At 43.6% G+C, this 25771-nt stretch overlaps 1 protein-coding gene across 1 annotated transcript in view; it reads right to left on the bottom strand.

Moving 5' to 3' along the window:
* LYN (LYN proto-oncogene, Src family tyrosine kinase) overlaps positions 1 to 5206 on the bottom strand; it is a 139151-nt gene extending 133945 nt beyond the window's left edge. Inside the window, exon 1 of the mRNA XM_082257491.1 lies at positions 4920 to 5206. The gene's annotated coding sequence lies outside the window, so the exon portion shown is untranslated. The remainder of the gene's footprint in view (positions 1 to 4919) is intronic.
* Between the last annotated feature and the right edge of the window lie 20565 nt (positions 5207 to 25771).

The raw sequence follows: 25771 nt of genomic DNA, 5'->3' as shown, positions 1-25771 counted from the left end.
CACGCCTGACTTGACTCTTCCGTCCTTCACATGTCTTGTTACAGACCGCAATATCCCCCCCTCGCACTTCTTCCACTATCTGCAGTTGTCCCACGCCTTCAGGGCCCAGTTTCCCCCTGAGAGTTCCCAGCTGGTGCAGCCGGATCTAGAGCGGGTCCTACGTTACGACTGCTCCTCTCGAGCGGTCTCGGTGCTACATCGCCATCTCCTCCGGGTCACCTCTCCGGAACTCTTGGGCCTCCACTCTCGCTGGGCCCGGGATGTCCCGGACTTGGACTCGGAGGACTGGTTGCATATTTGGGATTCCCCGTTCAGGATTCTGGTCTCCATGCGTGACCGTCTGGTCCAGTTTAAAATTGTGCACAGGGCCTACCTCACCCCGCATCGCATGCACCGAATCTATCCTACACAGTCCCCGGAGTGTTGGCGCTGTGGGGGTGTTCCGGGAGATTTTTTTCACGTTTTTTGGACCTGTCCGAGACTTTCAGCCTATTGGTCTCGTATTTTTTCCGTGTCTTCTGCACTTCTGCAGATGGACCTGGAGCCCTCCCCCCGGCTTGGCCTCCTGGGGCTGTTGGATGACCTGGTGCCCAGGGTAGCGGACCGCACCCTCTTGGGCCTCCTACTTTTCTATGCCCGGAAAAACATTGCTTTGCATTGGCGTAGGCAGGCTCCCCCCACGCTCCAGCACTGGAGAGATCTTGTGGATGGGGTTATCCCTCTATACCGGGACACCTATGCTCATAGGGGCTGCCCCAAAAAACATGACCGCGTCTGGCTGCGGTGGCTGGAGGGCTCCTCGGCCGCCCTGCTGGCATGCCCGGAGTGAGCTTGAACTCTCGGGCCTGCCACCCCGCTCTTCAATGGTTTGCTACCTCCGCATGGGGGTGTGTTTTTTCCCTCTTTTTCTTTGGATATGCTGGTTGTGAACGCTGTATACCTACGCAATAGTATTGTGAATGGCAGTGTTGTGTTTTACCTTTTCTGTGCCATGTAATTGACTGAATGCACCTATGTTGATTTTGTTTTATTGTATTGTGTTGTTGGTTTTCTCTGTTTTATACCAATAAAAAGATTTTCAAAAAAAAAAAAACTATGAAGACAAGATTTTGAAGAAGAAGCAGCAGCATACCAGATATGTACTGAGGTAAGCTGTTGTAATCACTTTCTACAGTGCCTTGAAAAAGTATTCATACCCCTTAAAATCTTCAACATTTTGCCATGTTATAACCAAAAACGTAAACGTATTTGACTGGGACTTTATGTGATAGACCAACACAAAGTGGCACATAATTGTGAAGTGGAAGGAAAATAATAAATGGTTTTCAAATTTTTTTACAAATAAATATCTGAAAAGTGTGGCGTGCATTTGTATTCAGCCCCCTTTACTCTGATACCCCTAACTAAAATCTAATGCAACCAATTGCATTCAGAAGTCACCTAATTAGTAAAAAGAGTCCACCTGTGTGTAATTTAATCTCAGTATAAGTACAGCTGTTCCGTGAAGCTGTTCTGAAGAGAATCTTAATGAACAAACAGTATCACGAAGGCCAAGGAACACACCAGATAGGTCAGGGATAAAGTTGTGGAGTTTATAGTTTAGTTTAAAGTAGGGTTAGGCTATAAAATAATATCCAAAGCTTTGAACATCTCACAGAGCACTGTTCAATCCATCATCCGAAAATGGAAAGAGTACAGCACAACTGAAAACCTACCAAGACATGGCCGTCCACCTAAACTGACAGGTCGGGCAAGGAGAGCATTACTCAGAGAAGCAGCCAGGAGGCCTATGGAAATTCTGGAGGAGCTGCAGAGATCCACAGCTCAGGTGTCCACAGGACAACTATTAGTCCTGCACTCCACAAATCTGGCCTTTATGGAAGAGTGGCAAGAAGAAACCCGTAGTTGAAAGAAAGTCATAAGAAGTCCTATTTGCAGTTTGCGAGAAGCCATGTAGGGGAAACAGCAAACATGTGGATGAAGGTGCTTTGGTCAGATAAGACCAAAACTAAAATGTTTGGCCTAAAAGCAAGATGCTATATGTGGCGGAAAACTAAGGCTGGCCATACACTATACAATTTTCTTATTCAATTTCCTTTAGATTTACCTTAAACTATGTAGTGCAAGGGCATGCCTGATTGAATACAAATTGAAAGTGTTTAGGTTTGACCCTATATTACATGGTTTTGGTAAATCTAAAGGAAAGTTGAACAAGAAAATTGTATAGTGTATGGCCAGCCTAACACTGCACATCACCCTGAACACACCATCCCCACAGCAGTGAAACATGGTGGGGGTGGCATCATGTTGTGGGGATGCTATTCTTCAGCAGGGACAGGGAAGCTGGTCAGAGTTGATGGGAAGAAGGATGGAGCCAAATACAGGGCAATCTTAGAAGAAATCCTGTTAGGCTGGGTTCACACCTAATACAGATGCGGCTCACAGCAGGGGTCCGGTGCATTCCTGTTCTTAGTTTTAGGGATGAATCAGGCCCAAACTTTTGCCCGAATTCAGACCTAAAACAGAGCCAAAGATGCACAGAACCACTGTGCAATTCACTCCGCAGTTGCCACGGAGAAGTGTGAACTGGCTCCATTGAGAGCAGGGCACACTCTCCTGTCATGCGAATTGAATGTGGAGAAATCCGCATCCAATTCGCACTAGTGTGAACCCAGCCTTAGAGTCTGTAAGAGTCTGTGACTACAGCAGAGGTTCAACTTCCAACAGGACAGCAACTCTAAACACACAGCCAGAGCTACAATATATAAGTACCTGAAATAATAATAATAATAATACAATGGAATGGTTTAGATCAAAGCATATTCATGTGCTAGAATGGCCCAGTTACAGTCCAGACCTAAATCCAATTGAGAATCTGTGGCAAGACTTGAAAATTGTTCACAGACGCTCTCCTTTCAATCTTACAGATCTTGAGCTATTTTGCAAAGAATGGGTAAAAATGTCACTCTCTAGATGTACAAAGCTGGTAGAGACATATCCTAAAAGACTTGCAACTGTAATTGCAGTGAAAGGTGGTTCTACAAAGTGTTGACTCAGGGGGGGCTGAATACAAATGCAAGCCACAGTTTTCACATATTTAATTGTAAAAAAAATTTGAAAAACCATTTATAATTTTCCTTCCACTTCACAATTAAATGCCACTTTGTGTTGGTCTATCACATAGAATCCCAATCAAATACATTTAGGTTTTTGGCTGTAACATGACAAAATGTAGAAAATTTCAAGGAGTATGAATACTTTTTTAAAGGCACTGTTTAGGGTTTAATATCAAAGTGACTGTTAAAAAAAAAGAAAAAAAAATAGAAATAAAAGCACCAGCAAAACAATTTTACTTCTGCATTTTACACACAAACAGCAGGAAGTTAGATCTCAAGAAACACTTTCGGAAGCATAATCTACCCTGCATATTTTTATTACACTTATTGTTGTATTTTTAAATTGAATTTGTTTTGTCCCATGTAATCATCACAGAATTAAATAGCTTAATGTAGCACAACTAAAAACCTATAGACCAACCTTTCTCAAAGAGTGTCCTGTGGTACCCCAGGGTTCCGTAGTACCTAGAGGTTGCTAGAGGTTTCTGGAGCAATATTTGCCTCTAAAGCTGAGGATACACGGATCAATTTTTTTCGATCAGCCAGCAGACTGGTTGAGAAAAACTGAATGGATTCCCCCATCCACACAAGTAAGGTGGATAGAGGAATCCTCCATGCTGTATTATAGAATCCTGATAGCAGGGACTCCTCTGCTGTCAGAATACATTGATCTGTACTGCAGCCGTTTGGCTGCAGCTCTGATCGAAAAAAACATTTCCAGCAATCCTGTTTGTTAGAAGTCGATCATTAGATTGACTTCTCATGAATGGGAACAGCCAGAGATGGATCAAAATTTCCACTCACCTATAACCGGCATTAGATAATTAACCACTGACAACAATGGTTTTCTAAGGGGGGTTTCTACCCAATGACCACCAATGGAAAGATCACTCTTCCCAGTGACCATTACACTAATGTAGATGTAGGTATATTAATGATTAGTAAGCGTTTCCTGAGACTGGGAAGTTATTTCAGGGGTTCCTCTAGAAGCTGCTAGAAGTTCTTTGAAAAATGAGCAATTTCTGCCTCCCAGATAAGAAACCACTGAGAACAGTCATCTTGTATTCTGCCAAATGACCACTTGTAACCATCACACTAATGTACCATGAACTGTACATATAGTCTTTACTAACAGGGGTTCCCTGAGACCCGAAAGTTATTTCAAGGGTTCCTCTGGCTGCCATAGACTTATCCAGCTCACATACTGACCAGATGAGACCTAACCTAGCTAAATGTGAAATGCTGACTTTAAGCTCAACTCTAATTTCAATATTACAAGACGCAAGACAATTTCCATTTGAATATTATAAAGGCTCATTTACAAGGCTCTAAATAAAATGTATTTACAAGCCTTTTTTTTTTTTTTTCATTTACATACCCGAATGCAGTTACGTTTTCAATAGAAACAAAACAAGCACGGTGTTCAGATCCATAACACAAAATCCAAAAATCTGCACCTGAGAACATACGCATACATGTATGCCAGATGTAGGTGTTAGAAAAAAAAAGGAACAACTGTACTCATATATTTACTGATCATTACGTAGGAAATTTTTTGTGAAAAAAAAACATGCGTAAGAAGATCAGTAACAATTTTACACCCATCTGAATGTAGCCTTACAATCCAAATCAGTAAGACAGAAAAGCACATGGGAAAGTTGACGGTTTTACCTTCAACTCATATTAAACCTTGTTTTGTGTCAACAAGAAAATGCCTGGGACTTTTATGAGCACCTTCAACAGGTGCACCTAAATACTGTACACATATAAAAGCAGAAAGGAAAACTGATTAGTGGTACTCACTCTATTTCTGCTGCTTACAGAGTCCCCTCAGCTGCCGGGAGTAGCCAGGATAAAGCAAACCAAGGTGTGGATGAGTACACGTCCCACAGCAGTCCGGAAAATTGAATTCTTGCTGGATTTAAACAACAATAGGAGATAGGAATGCAGCAAGAACACAAGCTGCTTCCCCTGAGCCGGTCACTAGAAGGAACTTCAACTATCTGACTGGGGCTGGCTAGATTTTTTTTAGCCTTTACTTCCTGGTGTGTATCTATTTGCTGGATTTGCATAGAGTTTTTACAGGCTAGAGGGCAATAATTTCTTAAGCAAATGGAAATTGTGTGATGGTGCAATGGGAAAGTTGCACTGTTCTGGGTTGGACAGCTTATCTGCTATTACATACAATCTAGCTCTAAGCTCAAATCAGTAATGTATTAAATTCAGTTGGGGTGATTCAGACCATTTCTAACAAATTACTGGTTATGTGCATGCTGTCTTCATGAAGAGCGTGCAATGCTTTTATTAACAATATTGATACATTCACCAAATACAGGTAGGTTAGAGTAGAGACAATATTATCGCCCCCCAGAATTGATGGATATACCAAATCGGAGTACAGGAAGACCTCTTCCATGTTGGGGTTAATTATTTGGACTTATTCTTCAGTGATACAGTAAACATGTAATTAAATAAATAATAATAAATGATGCCGTTTAACCACTTGCCGACCAGTCACGTTGACTTTACTGCGGCAAAGAGGTTAGTTATCGTCCAGCGACGTAGACCTACGTCGCTGGACTCCTCCCCTTGTGGGCGGCGCGCGTGTGCCGCCGGAGGCTCGCTCCCGCTGTATTCAGTCACAGCGGGAGTCGGGCCAGGGGAGGAGAGGCGGTGATCACCGCCGCTCTTCCCCGATCGTCGGGGAATCGAGTGTGGAGATCCGCCCGCTTGTGCAAACAGAGCGGGCGGATCTCCTAAGTGACAGACAGGGTCAGATTCAGAGATGTATAGTAACTAAGTAGAACTACTTCACTACTGTACTTAAGTACCGAAAGGCGGTATCTGTACTTTCCTACAGTAGAATTTTTTTCTCCTACTTCTACTTTTACTTCACTACATTTTTTCGATGATTTCAATACTTCTACTCCGATATTTTTTTTTTGTGCTGCATAGTTACTCGTTAGTATTATAAAAATTACCACTGCCAGAACAGTAGATGGCAGGTTTCATGAAGTTCAAAACGTGTATTATCAGCGCATACGAAAATAAATGCTACTGTATGTAATAAAAGCTGCATTTGAAATAATAAATAACAATATGATGTTCAAACTTTTGACTTCTTTCTAACTACATAATACAGTACTTGTACTTTTACTTTCAGTACTTGAGTAGCAATTTTTTTTTCAAAACTACTGGTACTTTTACTTTCAGTACTTGTGTAGCAAAATTAAAAAAAAAAAACTACTTGCAATACTTAAGTACAAAAAAATGTTGAATAATTTAGTACTTCTACTCAAGTCACTTTTTGATCGAGCACTTCCACTTCTACTCAAGTCACTTTTTGATCGAGCACTTGTACTTTTACTCAAGTATGGGTTTCGAGTACTTTATACAACTCTGGTCAGATTGCAGGGTTCAGCATAGCTGAACCTGCGATTTGTCCCTGTGTCACTCAGTCACCTCCCCCCACACACGTTAGTAAACACCAGGCATACATTAACCCCTTGATCACCAATAAAAATCAACCCCTTCCCTGCCAGTGTCATTTTTACAGTAACAGTGCTTATTTATAGCACTGATTACTGTAGTAATGTCACTGGTACCCCCAAAAGTGTCAAAAATGTCAGTCAAGGGTCCGATCTGTCCGCCGCAATGTCGCAGTCCCGCAAAAAAATCGCAGAATGCCGCCATTACTCGTTAAAAAAAAAAACACCAAAAATGACAGAAATCTTTCCCTTAGTTAGTAAACGCAATAACTTTTGCGCAAACCAATCAAAATACGCTTATTGCGATTTTTTTTACCAAAAATATGTAGCAGAAAACAAATTGGCCTAAAATGATAAAAAAATTTTGATTTTTACATTTTTTTGGGGGGGAATTTCATATAAAAAAATGTGAAAAATATTGTTATTTTTTCAAAATTGTCGCTCTTTTTTTGTTTATAGCGCAAAAAGTAAAAATCGCACAGGTGATCAAATATCACCAAAAGAAAGCTCTGTTTGTGGGGAAAAAAAGGACGTCATTTTCGTTTGGGTACGGCGTTGCATGACCACGCAATTGTCAGTTAAAGTCGCACAGTGGCGAATCCCAAAAAGTGGCCTGGACGTAAGACAGCAAAATCCTCCGGTGGTAAAGTGGTTAATACATGATAAATAACTAAAATATATGATTTTAGGTATATTATAGAAAATTACTTAGAAATGTTTAAAATGGTTCTAAAGGCAGAAGGTTTTTTACCTTAAAGGAGAAGTACAAAAGAGGCTTGTTTGGTTGTACTTCTCTTATGGATCACAGGAGTGAAGTTAGTTTTGCACTCCTGTGACTCGTTTTCAGCAGACAGCGGGCTGAAGTCCATTGTCTGCTGACGTCACAGAGCCGGTCCAGGCTCAAGCAAGATCGCGATTATGCATAAGGGATCCGTCCACATGCCTGGACCGGTGTTCCGTGAAAAAACCCTACCCGTGAAAATTCCCTACGCTCGTCACTTCCTGTGCACATACGTCATTAAACAGCTGAGCCGCTTCCCACTGCGCATGCTCACAGCTGCGGACGGTAGGGAATTTTCATGGGGTAGTGTTTTTTAACATTACACCGCATCAGCTGTTGCCGCGCATACATTATATCATCTCCGCTCCAACATTAAATCATCTCCGCTCCAACCCCTGAGACTTCCCTGATTTCGGCTCAAAAATGTAAAAGCGGTGGTGGGTCTATGAAAATTTAAATCACGGAGCCGAGATCATGTGGGACACCGCACCTGCTGATGAATGACGCGCGCCCGCATGGAAGTCTCAGGGGTTGGAGCGGAGATGATTTAATGTATGGCGTGGCAACAGCTGATGCGGTGTAACGTTAAAAAACACTACCCCGTGAAAATTCCCTACCCGCCGCAGCTGTGAGCATGCGCAGTGGGAAGCGGCTCAGCTGTTTAATGACGTATGTGCACAGGTAGTGACGAGGGTAGGGAATTTTCATGGGGTAGAGTCTTTTTTAACATTACACCGGCACCCAGCTCAGCCTCTCAGAGAGACGTTGAGAGCCTGAGCCGCCCTCTACGCCCCCTCCACAGCTCAGCACTCCAGTGAGCGAGGAGGGGGGCGAAGTAGAGAGTGGTGACTGCCAGACACAAGCTCTCTACTCAGGTAGTTGTGAGAACTGAGAGATCGGCGGTATTAGATTGCTCGGTTCTCAGTGTCAGAGCCGGCAGGAGACAGATGCAGCATCATGCTGCATCCACCTAGGTAAGTATGATTCTAAAGAATACTTCTCTTTTAATGCATTCTCTGCTTCTTCAGAGTGCAGCTCCCCCCACAGCAACTCCCCCTTATCTGAACTCGATCCAGCACTGTACCCGAGATCAGTGGCTCTCTCCGACCTCTCCCTCATCATAGATTTAGAGACAGCAGTGGGAGCCAATAGCCAATAACAGCCAGGGAAGAGGAAGCAGGAAGCAGGGCCAAGCTCAGGATCAAGCCCACACAAGTGCCCTCATAGCAAGGAGTGGGAGTGCTGGTGGGGGGCCTGAGAAAAGGAAGATTAGGGCTGCTCTGTGCAATGGTAAGTATGTTTGTTATAAAAAATATATATATACAGTATATAAAAAAATATATATATACACTGAACAAAATTATAAACGCAACAATTTTGTTTTTGCCCCCTTTTTTCATGAGCTGAACTCAAAGATCTAAGACTTTTTCTATGTACACAAAAGGCTTATTTCTCTCAAATATTGTTCACAAACCTGACTAAATCTGTGTTAGTGAGCACTTCTCCTTTCCCAAGATAATCCATCCACCTCACAGGTGTGGCATATCAAAATGCTGATTAGACAGCATGATTATTGCACAGGTGTAATATAAAGATGTTAACCGCGCTAAAGGAAAAGTACAGTGAAACAGCAGCAACTTCTAGTGTGACCACACCCTGTAGAATATTGTAATAATAAGTTGCGCTATGATATGATCAATGGAGATGTAAAGTCCATACAGTCCAAACATAAAGAAAAGATGTAATCCGGAACCAGGAACCCCAAAGGGTATAAGCTTACCAGATTGAGGTAAGATAAAGGCGGTTTCCTTGGATAAACTTGTCACCTTGATAGTAGATCCAGGTCCACGTGAACAGTTAGCTCAATGGTCACAGGATCATGGAAGTAAAGGTAAAAGCGCAATAGCGTAAAACCTTACAAACTAATTTGATTAAACACCCCAGTGTTCGTGAAAAATGAATACTATTGTGTAAAACAATAAACCTCCACCAATAAAATTGTTCACTGATGACAGTGAGTAAAAAACATGCAAAAATTGAAATAATGATGGGTACCCCTTACCAAAGGTGATAGAGGTATAAACCAAATATAAAACGTGTTGTAGCTGAAGTCGCCTCTTACCAGACAACTTTAAACGGAAGGCAAAAAAGTGTGAGATTTGCGTGTTGAACCACCACCTTTATGGCTAGATTGGCCTCTTACCATATGGAATAAGGATTATAGCAAAACGTGCAGATCACAATTCAGTGTGAACCCAGAGCCAATGATGAAATAAACCAATAGGGGTCGCCTCTTACCAGATACAGGTAATGTTAAGCCTGTATGGTGATCCAGCATCCAAGGACCCGACTCTCAAACTGGGGTGCTGATTTCCTCAAATGGCGGAGGTATTGTCTTCTCTCCACAGCAGGCGTCAGTCGCGCTCTCTTGTAGTCCGCACCGGCTCTTCCCCGCCCGTGACACCCGCACCGTGTCGCCTTCGTAGGTTTGAGAGTTTGAGAGTCGGGTCCTTGGATGCTGGATCACCATACAGGCTTAACATTACCTGTATCTGGTAAGAGGCGACCCCTATTGGTTTATTTCATCATTGGCTCTGGGTTCACACTGAATTGTGATCTGCACGTTTTGCTATAATCCTTATTCCATATGGTAAGAGGCCAATCTAGCCATAAAGGTGGTGGTTCAACACGCAAATCTCACACTTTTTTGCCTTCCGTTTAAAGTTGTCCGGTAAGAGGCGACTTCAGCTACAACACGTTTTATATTTGGTTTATACCTCTACCACCTTTGGTAAGGGGTACCCATCATTATTTCAATTTTTGCATGTTTTTTACTCACTGTCATCAGTGAACAATTTTATTGGTGGAGGTTTATTCTTTTACACAATAGTATTCATTTTTCACGAACACTGGGGTGTTTAATCAAATTAGTTTGTAAGGTTTTACGCTATTGCGCTTTTACCTTTACTTCCATGATCCTGTGACTATTGAGCTAACTGTTCACGTGGACCTGGATCTACTATCAAGGTGACAAGTTTATCCAAGGAAACCGCCTTTATCTTACCTCAATCTGGTAAGCTTATACCCTTTGGGGTTCCTGGTTCCGGATTACATCTTTTCTTTATGTTTGGACTGTATGGACTTTACATCTCCATTGATCATATCATAGCGCGACTTATTATTACAATATTGCACAGGTGTGCCTTAGGCTGGCCACAATAAAATCCATTCTAAAATGTGCAATTTTACTGCATTAGGGGGCGTGGGGGGTCTGAAAACCAGTCAGTATCTGCTGTGACCACCATTTGCCTCACGCAGTGCAACACATCCCCTTCGCATAGAGTTGATCAGGTTGTTAATTGTGGCCTGTGGAATGTTGGTCCACTCCTCTTCAATGGCTGTGCGAAGTTGCTGGATATTGGCAGGACCTGAAACACGCTGTGGTATACGCCGATCCAGAGCGTCCCAAACATGCTCAATTGGTGCCATGTCCAGTGAGTATGCTGGCCATGCAAGAACTGGGATGTTTTCAGCTTCCAGGAATTGTGTATGGATCCTTGCAACATGGGGTCGTACATTACCATGCGGCAACATGAGGTGATGGTCGTGGATGAATGGCACAACAGTGGGCCTCAGGATCTCGCCACGGTATCTCTGTGCATTAAAAATGCCATTAATAAAATGCTCCTGTGTTCGTTGTCCATAACATACGCCTGCCCATACCACAACCCCACCGCCACCATGTGCCACTCAATCCACAGTGTTGACATCAGCAAACCGCTCACCCACATGACGCCATACACACTGTCTGCCAACTGCCCTGTACAGTGAAAACCGGTATTCATCCGTGAAGAGAACACCTCTCTAAAGTGCCAGATGCCATCAAATTTGAGCATTGAGCATGTGACTCAAGTCAGTTACGATGACGAACTGCAGTCAGACCCTGATGAGGACCACGAGCAGGCAGATGAGCTTTCCGCACATGGGTCACATTTTAGGTTAATAGCTCTGATCAGGGGCTTGTTAGCCACTAATCAGAGCTATTGGCTTGTTCAGCAGAGTCTGCTGAACACAGTTCTGATATGAGTTCACTGAAGTGACCATGAGATTATAGCAGAGGAAGAATGTAGGTCCATACGGTGCACGGACCTGGCCAGCTGGAAGCAGTGCTGTAGGTCCATACGCCGTATGGACCTGGCAGTGAAAGGGTTAAGGCTAAGTATATTTTGTGAAAATACAGAAAAATACCTATTTATTCTTTAAGAAATTGGGTGTACTTACTGCATACCTTTCAAAAGTAACTCTACTTTTGTTGAGAACAAAACATTCCCCTCTGGGTGATCTATGTACATTGCAAGGACTATAACTACCTTTGTGCAGATTCCTACCTTTTGTTATTCTGAAAAAATCATTGTTTGTTCCTCTGTGCCCCTGTGCTGAGTGGGTCTAATGGGAGTTGTTTCATAATTATCAACCAGCTGTACACCTGCAGAGCACTAATGAGTGTAAGAAATTACCATGCCCAGTAAAATATACAGTGCATTGCGAAAGTATTCTGCCCCCTTGAACTTTTCGACCTTTTGCCACATTTCAGGCTTCAGACATAAAGATATAAAACTGTAATTTTTTGTGAGGAATCAACAACAAGTGGGACACAATCATGAAGTGGAACGAAATGTATTGGATATTTCAAACTTTTTTAACAAATAAAAAACTGAAAAATTGGGCGTGCAAAATTTTTCAGCCATTCAGTTAATACTTTGTAGCATTGCAGCATTGCGCCAAATTGCAGAGTGCCAGCCACAGCATTGCCCCCAATTGCAGAGTGCCAGCCACAGCATTGCCCCAAATTGCAGAGTGCCAGCCACAGCATTGCCTCAAATTGCAGAGTGCCAGCCACAGCAATGCCCCAAATTGCAGAGTGCCAGCCACAGCATTGCCCCCAATTGCAAAGTGCCAGCCACAGCATTGCCCCAAATTGCAGAGTGCCAGCCACAGCATTGCCCCCAATTGCAGAGTGCCAGCCACAGCATTGCCCCCAATTGCAGAGTGCCAGCCACCGCATTGCCGCAAATTGCAGAGTGCCAGCCCCAGCATTGCCCCAAATTGCAGAGTGCCAGCCACAGCATTGCCCCCAATTGCAGAGTGTCAGCCACAGCATTGCCCCCAATTGCAGAGTGCCAGCCACAGCATTGCCCCCAATTGCAGAGTGCCAGCCACAGCATTGCCCCCAATTGCAGAGTGCCAGCCACAGCATTGCCCCCAATTGCAGAGTGCCAGCCACAGCATTGCCCCCAATTGCAGAGTGCCAGCCACAGCATTGCCCCAAATTGCAGAGTGCCAGCCACAGCATTGCCCCCAATTGCAGAGTGCCAGCCACAGCATTGCCCCCAATTGCAGAGTGCCCGCGATCCCCCCGCGAGACCCATGCACTTACCTCACGGACGGTCTCGCAGTCGCAGCTTCTCTTCAGTCCCCGGCTCCCCACATCTCCGAGTCCTCAGTCCTCCCGCGGCGCCTCCTCCTCGTCCAATGGCACGGTGTTTGCCTTTCGTCCAATCAGGAAGCGGGAGGACCCGCTCCCTGATTGGCCAGGAGGAGGATCCGTGTGACAATAGCGAATTCTCATTCGCTATTGTCACAGAATGGGCGGGTCGGGGTGCACTGCTCCGCCCCCCGGCCGCCACGTCTGCCCGAGCGCGGGACATTCAATTGTACTGCGCATCCTTAGACGCGTAGAGGGATTCAGCCGGTTCTGCGAACTTGCAGAAAGTTAGCAATCGGTTCTATGGAACCGGTGCGAACCGGCTGAATCCCACCACTGATTCCATTGTAGATATTGCTTTATGTTTTGGATCATTGTCTTGTTGGAAGACAAATCTCCATCCCAGTCTCAAGTCTTTTGCAGACTCCATCAGGTTTTCTTCCAGAATGGTCCTGTATTTGGCTCCATGCATCTTCCCATCAATTTTAACCATCTTCCCTGTCCCTGCTGAAGAAAAGCAGGCCCAAACCATGATGCTGCCACCACCATGTTTGACAGTGGGGATGGTGTGTTCAGGGTGATGAGCTGTGTTGCTTTTACGCCAAACATAACGTTTTGCATTGTTGCCAAAAAGTTCGATTTTGGTTTCATCTGACCAGAGCACCTTCTTCCACATGTTTGGTGTGTCTCCCAGGTGGCTTGTGGCAAACTTTAAACAACACTTTTTATGGATATCTTTAAGAAATGGCTTTCTTCTTGCCACTCTTCCATAAAGGCCAGATTTGTGCAATATACGACTGATTGTTGTCCTATGGTCAGAGTCTCCCACCTCAGCTGTAGATCTCTGCAGTTCATCCAGAGTGATCATGGGCCTATTGGCTGCATCGCTGATCAGTCTTCTCCTTGTATGAGCTGAAAGTTTAGAGGGACGGCCAGGTCTTCGTAGATTTGCAGTGGTCTGATACTCCTTCCAATTCAATATTATCACTTGCACACTGCTCCTTGGCATGTTTAAAGCTTGGGAAATCTTTTTGTATCCAAATCCAGCTTTAAACTTCTACACAACAGTATCTCGGACCTGCCTGGTGTGTTCCTTGTTCTTCATGATGCTCTCTGCGCTTTAAACAGACCTCTGAGACTATCACAGTGCAGGTGCATTTATACGGAGACTTGATTACACACAGGTGGATTATATTTCTCATCATTAGCCATTTAGGTCAACATTGGATCATTCAGAGATCCTCACTGAACTTCTGGAGAGAGTTTGCTGCACTGAAAGTAAAGGGGCTGAATAATTTTGCACTCCCAATTTTTCAGTTTTTTATTCGTTAACAAAGTTTGAAATATCCAATAAATTTAGTTCCACTTCATAATGGTGTCCCACTTGTTGTTAATTCTTCACAAAAAAATTACAGTTTTATATCTTTATGTTTGAAGCGTGAAATGGGGCAAAACGTCGAAAAGTTGAAGGGGGCTGAATACTTTCACAATGCACTGCATATTTACAGGAAAATTATGTACTTAAAAGAGAAGTATGGGTTTTAATCTTTTCCCCCAATTATACTTACCTTGGTGGATGCAGCACCAGTCCGATGCTGCAGCTGTCCCCCGGCGCCTCTACACTGAGAACAGAGCGATTGAACACCGCTGATCACTCGGTTCTGACAGCTGTCCGAGCAGAGAGCTGCTGCCTGACTGACGCTCTGCCTCCTCCCCGCTCACTGAAGCGCTGAGCTGTGGAGGGGTGCGAGCGGCTGGCTCAGGTTCTCAGCGGCTCGCTGAGAGGCTGAGCCAGGTGTCGGTCCAGGCACCTGGCGGATCCCGACTTCAATTGTCGCAATGACGTGGTGCCTGGACTGACATCCGGGACATATGTGACTTCAGTCAGCTCTCTGCTTATAATGGGTCACAGGAAAGCAAATCGAATTGCACTCCAGTGATCCATAGGAGAAGTACAGCCAAATGAGCTTTGACTATACTTCCCCTTTAATATATTTTATGGTATTATGCTGAGACATGGGCCTGGTTTGTACTGACAGGACTGTCACCTGTCTCTCAAAAGACAAAAGTTTCTGCTTGGTGCTCTCAATAGCCAAATTATATGCATGTAAATTAAGTTTACCCTTTGTCTTAGGAAGGTTGTGGAATATAGGTGGGGTCCTTTTCCAGACTTCTCGGCACCATAGCTCATGTGGCTTTGGGATGCAAAGTGGCTGACTTTTTATATCAGGAGATAGGCTAACGAACTTGTAAATACTGAAAGCCAGGTTCAGATGCCATAACTCTATTGACATTGGTTAAGCATCATAGCCAAGTAGACTTGAGTTCATCCAGTCACGTTCTTGAGAAAGATTTGATTGTAACGTTTTAACCAATCAGAGTTTGCTCAATAAAGGGTGAATGGAGGGAACTTGTATAAGAAGAGCCAAAGACTGGACTTAGGGGAAAGCGGGACTAGGAACCTGACGGTGAGCTTGACACAGGAGTAGTTGGTAAACCTTGACTGAAGGCCAAAGAAGACAGGGAGACACCCTGACAAGAGCTGGACTTGTGGGAGACTTGACTGGGAGACCTTGCCGAGGGGGACCTTGACTGCAGACTTGAAGGACAGACCTGACTTGAGGAGTGGTATATTGGATGTGTTTGCTAGCTAGTACTCCAGTTGATGATTAAATATTGTTGAGTTTAAAAGGCATTTGTCTTCTTAGGTGCAGGGGTTGTATTATTTGCTAGCGTTGGGTGCTGCTGTTAATGTTTTGTAATGTTTATATCTTTAAAGTCTTGATTTAAGTAATATTTCCTTGTCCGTGACAAAGCGGCTCGAATTAATCCTTTGTACAATATAACCTTTTTGCCTACAGTGTGTGTTGTGTGTTTCATTGCTGACTTACCCCTAAAAAGCCTGTATATTCATTTGTGTTATCAACCCCCCCCCCCCCCCCATTTTCTTACATGAGGAATTCTGCAGGTCCTGCATCACTTTTGAAGCGTTCCTATTCGGAGTATCTCACCAAAAATTAGATTTTTGTTGCAGTGGATCCCTGAAACCTGACTTGCATCTTAGTGCAGACTTCTGGGAAAATCAGTGAGCCAATCACACAAGCAGGAAATGATGTGTCTGGGGTGTGGTCAGTACACATTCTGTACAGAACACCTCCAGGTAGCCACATTGCATTGCATTTTACAGAAAATTACAGCGGCTGCAGATTGAAAAGGAAAGGTATTTTTCAATAGCATTTAATTACAATATGATTTGTGTCGCAATTGTATATGCTATATTATTTTTTATTTTTTATCTACTATTTTTTTCCCCACTAAAGTGGAGTTACCTTTTGACAATACCCCAAATACAAGTCACAAACACAGTTTGTTTGCCTGCACCTGGTTGCATGCTACACCGGGAGAGGGCAACTTCATAGTACCATGCAATTCAGTTGCTGTATGATTTGTAAAGTAGTACATGCACCACTTTTGGTGCAGTCCAGTGCAATTTCAGCCCATTCAGACAAATGGCCTCAAATCACACTGCACCCAGATTGCATGTGAATTGCACAGGAACGCACAACGCATTTCTGCGTGATTCATGGTATGAGTCGAACCAAAGGGCAAAGTATTGGCTACCTGCAAGTACTGTATATTTTGAGTTTTTTTGTAGTATTTACCTAAAAGTAAAAAAAAATGTTTTTATTTTTTTTTTTATAATTTTTATTTTAACGTTCACGTTTTACAGGCTTGTCAGCCCATATTTTTATTATAAGGTTAAATATAGAGGCTGGTAGATTAACCATTAGCGGGAATGCTCAATGGCCACTGCTATTACTCTTATCAACTGTTCAGATAAGACATAAGCCATACAGAAAGTGCATTGTTTTCAATAGGTTGGCTAGTATTCAGGGGTTATTTACAAAGAGAGTAGAGAATGTTTACTTTGTGGTACTAAATCTGTATTCACTGTAATCATCCAATCATGGGTAACTAAATTTTTTTTTTTTTTTTAGTTCCTTTGCATAGGATTGGGTGTGGGCAAAGCTTTACCTTACTCAACAAGCTTGGTAAATATTTACTGTGTATAGTGAACTTTCTCTACACTTTGCAAAAAAATCAAAAAACTGCGGTGATGGTAAGAACAGTGATCACATTACCTAAGGGGAAAAAGGATAATAAATGTACAAACAATATAATTGTTAAAGCCCTGTTTATATTCATATGTGGCTGTTGATGTGCCCTACCCATAAAAGGGGGAAAAATATCTGCGTTTAGTATTACTTTAAGGGTGTAAAATGCATGTAGTTCTGGTAGCAGCAAAACATGTACTCCAAACACTATGGCTATATCTATGTATCTGTAAAAAAAAAAAAAAAAAGAAAGAAAACAAGAAAAAGGAGAAAGATGTGTATTTCCAGTAATCGCGACAGACACGGAAAGAACAATCCTTTTTTTTGCTTGACTAACAAAATCCACCACATTACATTTTAAAGTGTTCCTAAGTAAATAGTAAAAAAGCCGATTCTAACAACCTTTACTGCTAAAGATTTTAGTAAACACTATAGCTGTTTGCATTTCTTAGATTATTTGGATTCTTGGAAATCCAGTACTAGTACAGTACTAGAACTTCAGTATTAATACCTGTGGCCTGGCAAAGACTACAGTGTAACAGATTTTAATCATACCAACAGGAATCCTGTGCTAAAAGTGCCAATAATAAATAAAAAATGAGCAGCAATCACCAATACCTATACACTCAGTATGAAAACGCATACAAATAGTAAATCCATGCTGCACTATCAAAACATATACTGTAGCAATATATACTGTATAAAGTGCATGTCAAAAAGTGAATAAATAATTAAAAAAACAAGTGCAATAATAGACACATAAACAATAGTGAAAAAACATCAAACACATATAATGCTGTAAATAAATATCATAAAAATGTAAACAGTTCATGAATACAGTGCTTTGAAAAAGTATTCACACCCCTTGCAATTTTCCTCATTTTGTCATGTTACAACCAAAAATGTAAATGTATTTTATTGGGATTTTATGTAATAGACCAACAAGAAGTGGCACATAATCGTGAAGTGGAAGTAGAATGGTAAATGGTTTTCAAAATGTATTACAAATAAATATCTGAACAGTGTGGCGTGCATTTGTATTCAGCCCCCTTTACTCTGATACCCCTAACTAAAATCTAGTGGAACCAATTGCCTTCAGAAGTCACCTAATTAGTAAATAGAGTCCACCTGTGTGTATACGACATATGTAGGCGGCGCATGGGAACATGATGAAATAATCCAGGGAGGATGCAGATAAGATGAACGATGAATAAAAGCTTAGTTTATTGTTTGAAAAAGAACCACAGTGTACATACCACCTCGAGCCCAGAGTCAGACAGGGCCACTGTCCGAGATGGAGACCGGATGGCCAGTTGCCAATCGCCGCTGTTTACTGGGGATGCAGAGAAACCTCGCCGGAGCCAGCCGGTGCGAGGATAAGCCATTACTGCGACGCTCAGAGCACTAGTGTGGTATCCGGAAGAGAGCCGCTCGCCTTGCAGGAACCAGGGTGGAACGCAAGGATCCTCCGTTGCCGTGACTACGCGTTTCATGCGCATATGCTTTATCAAGTCACAGGGAAGGCGGCAACAGAGGTATTTAAAGCCAAAGGAGGGCGGGAATTGAATAATACTGGGAGGACTTAATAAGTTCTTTCAACCCGTCCTTGCCTCACTCCCGACTTAGAAAGGAAGATTAGACATGCACAATTTCTCTAAATATATAATTGATAAACAAAATAATATCTTTATGCAAAAATGCTAAAAAATAAAAGTAAAAAATAATCAATAAAATAATAATAATAAATAATAATAAAAAATATATATATATATATATATATATATATATGTGTGTATATATACTTTTGTATAAATTCCATGAATCAGCATGAAAAATATTTATATATACACACATATATGTGTGTGTACACCTACAAACATAGTGACACATGTATACACAAGTATCAACAAACAAAAGAAAATGCAGAACGTGTGTGAAAGTGTCCGGGAGTTCAATGATAATGCAATATCCTATTGTAATAATAGTAATGATAATATATAAAAAAAATTAAAAGGAATAACCAATAAATAATGGAAAATGAATGAATAAAAAATTATAACCAAACAATCTGTATCTACACTATATTATGTATTTCTAAATCTTCATTCAGACCATTGGGCGACAAAGAGCCAAAATTATAAATCCAAAAAACTTCTCTCTTGTAGAGGAGTGAAAAACGCTCATTTCCGGTTAATGTGCCTTTGGGAATGGACTCGATCGCCATCACCTCTAGACAACTGGCGTCTTTATTATGTGTGCGAAGAAAATGGCGGCGAATATTGTGTTTGTCGCAACCTTACCTAATGAGTCTATGGTATTCCCCAACTTGTATATGCAAAGTGCGCATAGTACACCCTACGTAAAGCAGACCACAGGGGCACCTGAAGACATAAATCAAAAATTTAGTGGAGCATGTGATGAACTGTCTGATCTGGAACCTTTTTCCCTTACCTGTGTGTAATTTAATCTCAGTATAAATACAGCTGTTCTGTAAAGCCCTCAGAGGTTTGTTAAAGAACCTTAGTGAACAAACAGTATCCTGAAGGCCAGGGAACACACCTGACAGGTCAGGGATAAAGTTGTGGAGAAGTTTAAAGCAGGGTTAGGTTATAAAAAAAAAAATATCCCAAGCATTGAACATCTCACGGAGCACTGTTCAATCCATCATTTGAAAATGGAAAGTGGGTGGCACAACTGCAAATACACCAAGACCTGACCGTCCACCTAAACTGACAGGCCGGGCAAGGAGAGCATTAATCAGAGAAGCAGCCAGGAGGCCCATGGTAACTGTGGAGGAGCTGCAGAGATCCACAGCTCAGGTGGGAGAATCTGTCCACTGGACCACTATTAGTTGTGCACTCCACAAATCTGGCCTTTATGGAAGAGTGGCAAGAAGAAAGCTATTGTTGAAAGAAATCCATAAGAAGTCCCATTTGCAGTTTGCGAGAAGCCATGTGGGGGACAGAGCAAACATGTGGAAGAAGGTGCTCTGGTCAGATGAGACCAAAATTAAACTTTTTGGCCTAAAATCAAAACACTACGTGTGGCGGAAAACTAACACTCTACATGACCCTGAACACACCATCCCCACCGTGAAACATGATGGTGGCAGTCTGCAAAAGACTTGAGACTGTAGTGAAGGTTCACCTTTCAGCAAGACAACGACCCCTAAACAACAAACCAGAGCTACAATGGAATGGTTTAGATCAGTGGTCTCCAAACTGCAGCCCTTTGCTTGCTTTTATCTGGCCCTAGGGGTGCTATTTTATTCACCAATGAAGGACACAATGCCGCCTAATAACACCAAAGATGGGGCACAGTTCCTCCCAATGACACCAACAATGGGGCCCAATGACACCAATGATGGAGCTCAATTCCTACCAAAGACATCAATGAGGGGGCACTATTTCTCCCACTGTCACCAATGATGGGGCACCATTCCTCCCAATGACACCAATGATTGTGGCACAATTCATCCCAATGTCACCAATGATTGGGGCACAATTCATCCCAATGACACCAATGATTGGGGCACAATTCCTTCTAATGCTACCAATGATGGGGCACTATTCCTCCCAATGACACCAATGATTGGGGCACAATTCCTTCCAATGACATCAACGGTGGGGCACTATTCCTCCCACTGGCACAATTTCTCCCGATGACACCAATGATGGGGCATAAATCCTTCCAATTACACCAATGATGGAGCACTATTCCTCCCAATGACACCATTGATAGGTGATTGTTTTATCCCACTGATGCTGGGACATTTTGTACTCCCGTTTGGCCACAGTCCAGCCCCCCTAAAGTCTGAAGGACAGTATTCTGGCCCCTTTGATTAGAAAGTTTGGAGACCCCTGGTTTAGATCAAAGCATATTTATGTGCTAGAATGGCCCAGTCAAAGTCCATACCTAAATCCAATTGAGAATCCGTGGCAAGACTTGAAAATTGCTGCTCACATGTGCTCTCTATCCAATCTGACAAAGCTTGCACTATTTTGCAAGGAAGAATGGGCAAAAATGTCACTCTCTAGATTTGCAAAGCTGGTAAAAACATACCCAAAAAGACTTGCAGTTGTAATTGCAGTGAAAGGTTGATCTACAAACTATTGACTGAATACTAGTGGGGCAGAATACAAATGCACACCACACTTTTCAGATATTTATTTGTAAAAATTTTGAAAACCATTTATCATTTTCCACCAACTTCACAATTATGTGCCGCTGTTGGTCTATCACACAAAATCACAATAAAATGACTTTACATTTTTGGTTGTAACATGACAAAATGCAACAACAAAGTCCCCCATGTGAGAAAATGCCTTCAATGAGGAAAAAAAAGGCAGCCCAGGATCATTTGGAGATTCCTCTTCCAAATCACCTCTGAGCACCAAGCCACCAGTGACACTTAAAGCCACTTACCCAAAAGTTAGACCTCAAATATAGGAGATCTAGCAACATTTGTAAGGAAAGGTTCTGAAAATGGATGGATGGACGAAAGTTGAACAAACATTCCCAAAGCCTGCTGCCTAAACCACCACTGCACAGCAGATCATATCACATATCATAAAAACAAGTCAGCCTATCACAAATGCAGCATCCAGCACTCCAGCAAGTATGATGCCATTACCACTGTAGCTCTTTCCTAAGTGTTTTGTCTGAACGGACTTTGTCACAGGGGCTTTTGTCCATCCATTCATTCTTGGGATATTTCCTTACAAGTGTTGTTAGACCTGATATAATTTGAGGTCTAACTTTCTGGTAAGTGTTACTAGTGGCTTGGTGCACAGAGATGATTTGGAAGAGGAATCTTTTTATATATACGATTCTAGGCTGCCTTTTTCTTCTTCATTGAAGGCACTTTCTCATGTGGAGGACTTTGTTGTTGCACTTTTCTCCTGCGGGACTTATTCATGAACTGTTTGAATTTTATATTATTTATTCACAGCATTAAATGTATTTGATGTTTTTTCACTATTGTTTATGTGTTTATTATTGCACTTGATTTTTAATTATTTATTTAATTTTTGACATGCAGTTTATAGGTATTGGTATATATTTTGATTTGCGTAACACAGATTTTCTATGTGTAACAGATTTTACTTGCACTGAAGTAGCACTCTCCCAGTTAGGCTGCTAGCAGGCAAGGTAAATTTAGTTCTTATGGCTCTTCTGTGATCAGCGGAGCAGCTTGTGATTACTTTGGACTTCTTTGAGCTCTGCCCATCCATTTTGTCCATTGCGTCATTACATGCACACTTTCTGGGAGCTTGTGATTAATAGCATCATCCATGGGATGTACCAAGACCCTTTTTATACGTATTACTGGTCATCCTATTATTTTCAGCCTGGTTTACATATATGGGTGCGTGGTGTTGTGGTGCATCATGAAAAATAGTTTAGGTACATAATTGTATCTTTTTATGACCATTCAGAGGTCCACACAATTCAATGCGAGTGCATAGGAATACATGATACATGCATGTTTATGCGCTGCAAATGCATAGGTATTGAGACCAGCCCCCATGCCATTGGCCTAGCTACATTTCAAAATAGCAGGCCCTTCTCATATTTTCCATCATGCTGAGCACGTAAACACATGAAAAAGAAGCATATAGGGGGGCGTGACCAGACATCAGCCACGCTGGGCGCTTGTATCTGTGCTCCAGACTACAGGGCCTTTATCCACCGCCACCAGTGCAGCCAGAGCCGGGATACCTATCAAAAAACATCCCCACAGACAGAGCATCCCTCAGAGCACCTGGTGATACCCGTATTTCCAGTCCAGCAGGCCGGATTGACCTGCGGTGAGACCCGCGGCCCACTCGGCCTACCGCGGCCGGCCTCCATATCGGATCCTGCTCCTACAACACGAAATCGGCCTCCTTCCTCCTTTTCTGCCACCTCTCTGGGCTCAATGCTGCCACCAGGAGACTCCCCCACTCCCCAGGGCTAGGCATCCACCGATATTTTGTATGGGAGACCCCGATTAGTGGAGCTCTGGCCTGAGGCCTAGCCGCCTGCTGAAGTCACGGCCTTTCCTGCAGCGGGACCCGGACGTGCCTCAGGGACCCCGGTAAGCTCCAGCTTGCCCTGACTCTCCTCTAATCCCCCCGGGCTACCCAATAGCTGTCCACCTACATCCCACCCCATCTCCAGGCTTCCAGTGTTGAGGGAGGCTGCAGCCTAGATGAAGCCCCTCTGGATTTTACTGCCTTACAGACTCTTGCCATCCTTGCCTGCTTGCCATCTCACAGCCCCTGCAAAGTATCCCTCAGACTGACAAGTGACTGTCTGCAGCTGTGAAGTCTTTCAGCTGCATAATCACAGCTCTGCAGAGTATTGCACCAGGTGCCCATTGACTATCTCGCAATCACCATACCAGTTCACCTATCCCTTTGCTCTTTTTTGCTGTAGGTTGCTATGATCAATTGTTTTCTACATTAACGGACTTGCGCTCTCTGCTCGTGACTTCATGCCCGTGTGGATCTTATTGCAACTGATTTGAAGACACTGGTTATGTGGTGCTGAGCCATGGGACTGTCCGGCTCCGGCAGTTACCTTTTAGTCTAGCTACACCTACCATACGCATGTCGGCGGGCAATTCCCACCCCGCTGACCCTACAGACCTTCAACAGAGCTCCATACAACGTTACCTGCTCCACACTGCGCCACCGAAACCCCGCTTTCCCAGACCTGATAGGATAGAACCCAGTCGGGCAGTAGGTAAAACAAAGCCCCACTCCTCCATCTCTGTCCGCTCCCACTGATGAGGACACGGGATGCGCGGAAGGCCTCCTTCTCCAGCAACGTCTTCTTCCTTACCTCCCCTGCCCAGCTCTTCTTCACTGAATGGGGGCCCTGATTTCCGGGATTGTGGGGGACCCCCTCAGGTCGGAGGCGGCCTTCCTTCTCTTGGCCTTCCGGTCGGATTTAGACTCCTGGGCCTCCAAAATGGAACTCTCATTACACGCTGAATTGAATGTGATCCGTCAGCAGATCTCCACTACTGACTCCACTGTTGCCGCAGTCACCGCTACTCAAGAAGCCCATGAGTCCCGCATTTCGGCACTGGAGGCTGCTTCCCGTGACCACCTCCGCCACCTGCCCCAGCAACAACTCCGCATAGATGACGGCGAAAACAGGAGTCGCAGAAAAAACATTAGGATTCAGGGCCTCCCTACGGCCACCTCTGGTACGGATCTTAAACCCACTGTGACTGCCATTCTCAATAAGGTTCTCGGTAGAGCTCCTACCACGGCCATCGAACTGGAAAGGGTGTACAGAGTGCGGGGTCCGGGAGGTGGGGGTGACGGTCGTCCCCGTGATGTGTTATGTAGGGTTCACTATTATACCCTAAAGGAAGAAATTATGAGAAAGGCTAGGCAACTGGGACCTATTGACTTTGATGGCTCCTCCATTCACTTCTACCCCGACCTATCCCGCAACACCTTACACATGCAGAGAGTGGTCTGTCCCTTACTGGACTTACTACGCCAAATTGGGGCCACTTACACATGGGGCACCCCTTCAGCATCAAAGTAACTTTCAACTCCTGGAAGTTCGTGCTTGCGGATCCTGATCAACTACGCCGCCCTCAGTCCCCGGAAGCTTGATGACTACATATACCGCATTCTACACTGACTGTTCTGGTGTGAGGGGACCTTATTTGTTGGCCCCCCATTTCCCCTCTCTTGCTCTAATGTGCTTCTCTCCACAGCTACCAGCCTTATCCGTTTCTGACTGGCCTTGCTTCTGCCCTTTGCTATTGCTATAATTGGCTGGGGTTTGGAGAGGTTGAAAAGTGATCGTCACCACCGAAGATTCCTGGTCCACCAGCTCTGGTTTTTTATGTTTCATGTTGTTGGTATGACTTGCTATACAATGTTGATGCTTCCTCTAATTGGTGACAATTTTTTCCTTATTTAATGCTCTTCGCCCCACAGCTTCATGTACTTACTATCTCAGGCTGACCTTACTCCTGCCCCTTGCTGTTGTCATGTCCGGCTGGGGTTTGGGGGGGGTCGCCTGACGCCGCATGATTCTGATGGATCTTGGCCCACCGCTTAGTGTTTACATTGCTCTTATGTTGTTGATCTTACATATTTTCTGATGTTGTTGCCTTCTCCCCCGACGGTCCCATTTTTGCGTCCCTCCCATTATTCCTGTATTGAGCTCTAATGCCGCTGTTTTTCTTAGGTGTACTCACATAACTGATTCTTTTAGATCTGCTGTGTTGCTGGACCCACTGATGTGTTTCTAACTCCCTCTTCACACTTCCACCCCCCCATGGGTTGAGCACGGTTCTGTGCCCGTATCGTGTGTTACGCGCGGTGTCCTGTACCCAGGCACCATAGTTCCCTTGGCTCCTCTCTTGGAGTCCCCCCCATCTACTACTCAGTGAACCACTTAGTCTTCCCCTCTTTTTCCTCCTCTACTCTTTTTCTATATTCTTTGTTCCTGTATATTACTCTCTTTTCTTTCTGCACCCTAGCCCTTCCTTTCCCGTCGCAGGTTCCATTCCCCTGGTGACCTACTATCCTCTGCATACCCGCTCGTGTCCCGCTATGGCCCACACGGTAAGTACTCACTCCCAATTGACCCTGGGCTCCTATAATGTACAGGGCCTCAATGATGCTTCTAAGAGGGGGCAAGTTCTATACCATATGCACAAGCGCCATGTCAATATTTTGCTGCTCCAGGAGACTAATTTTTTGCTCCGATTCTGTCCTTTCTTGTTCCAACAGGTACTACAACCGATGGATACACAGTTCTAATCCACT

The sequence above is a fragment of the Pelophylax lessonae genome (genome assembly GCF_965119305.1).
Source record: "Pelophylax lessonae genome assembly, chromosome: 5".
Taxonomy (NCBI): Eukaryota; Metazoa; Chordata; class Amphibia; order Anura; family Ranidae; genus Pelophylax; species Pelophylax lessonae.
This window is presented reverse-complemented; position numbering and strand designations above follow the sequence as displayed.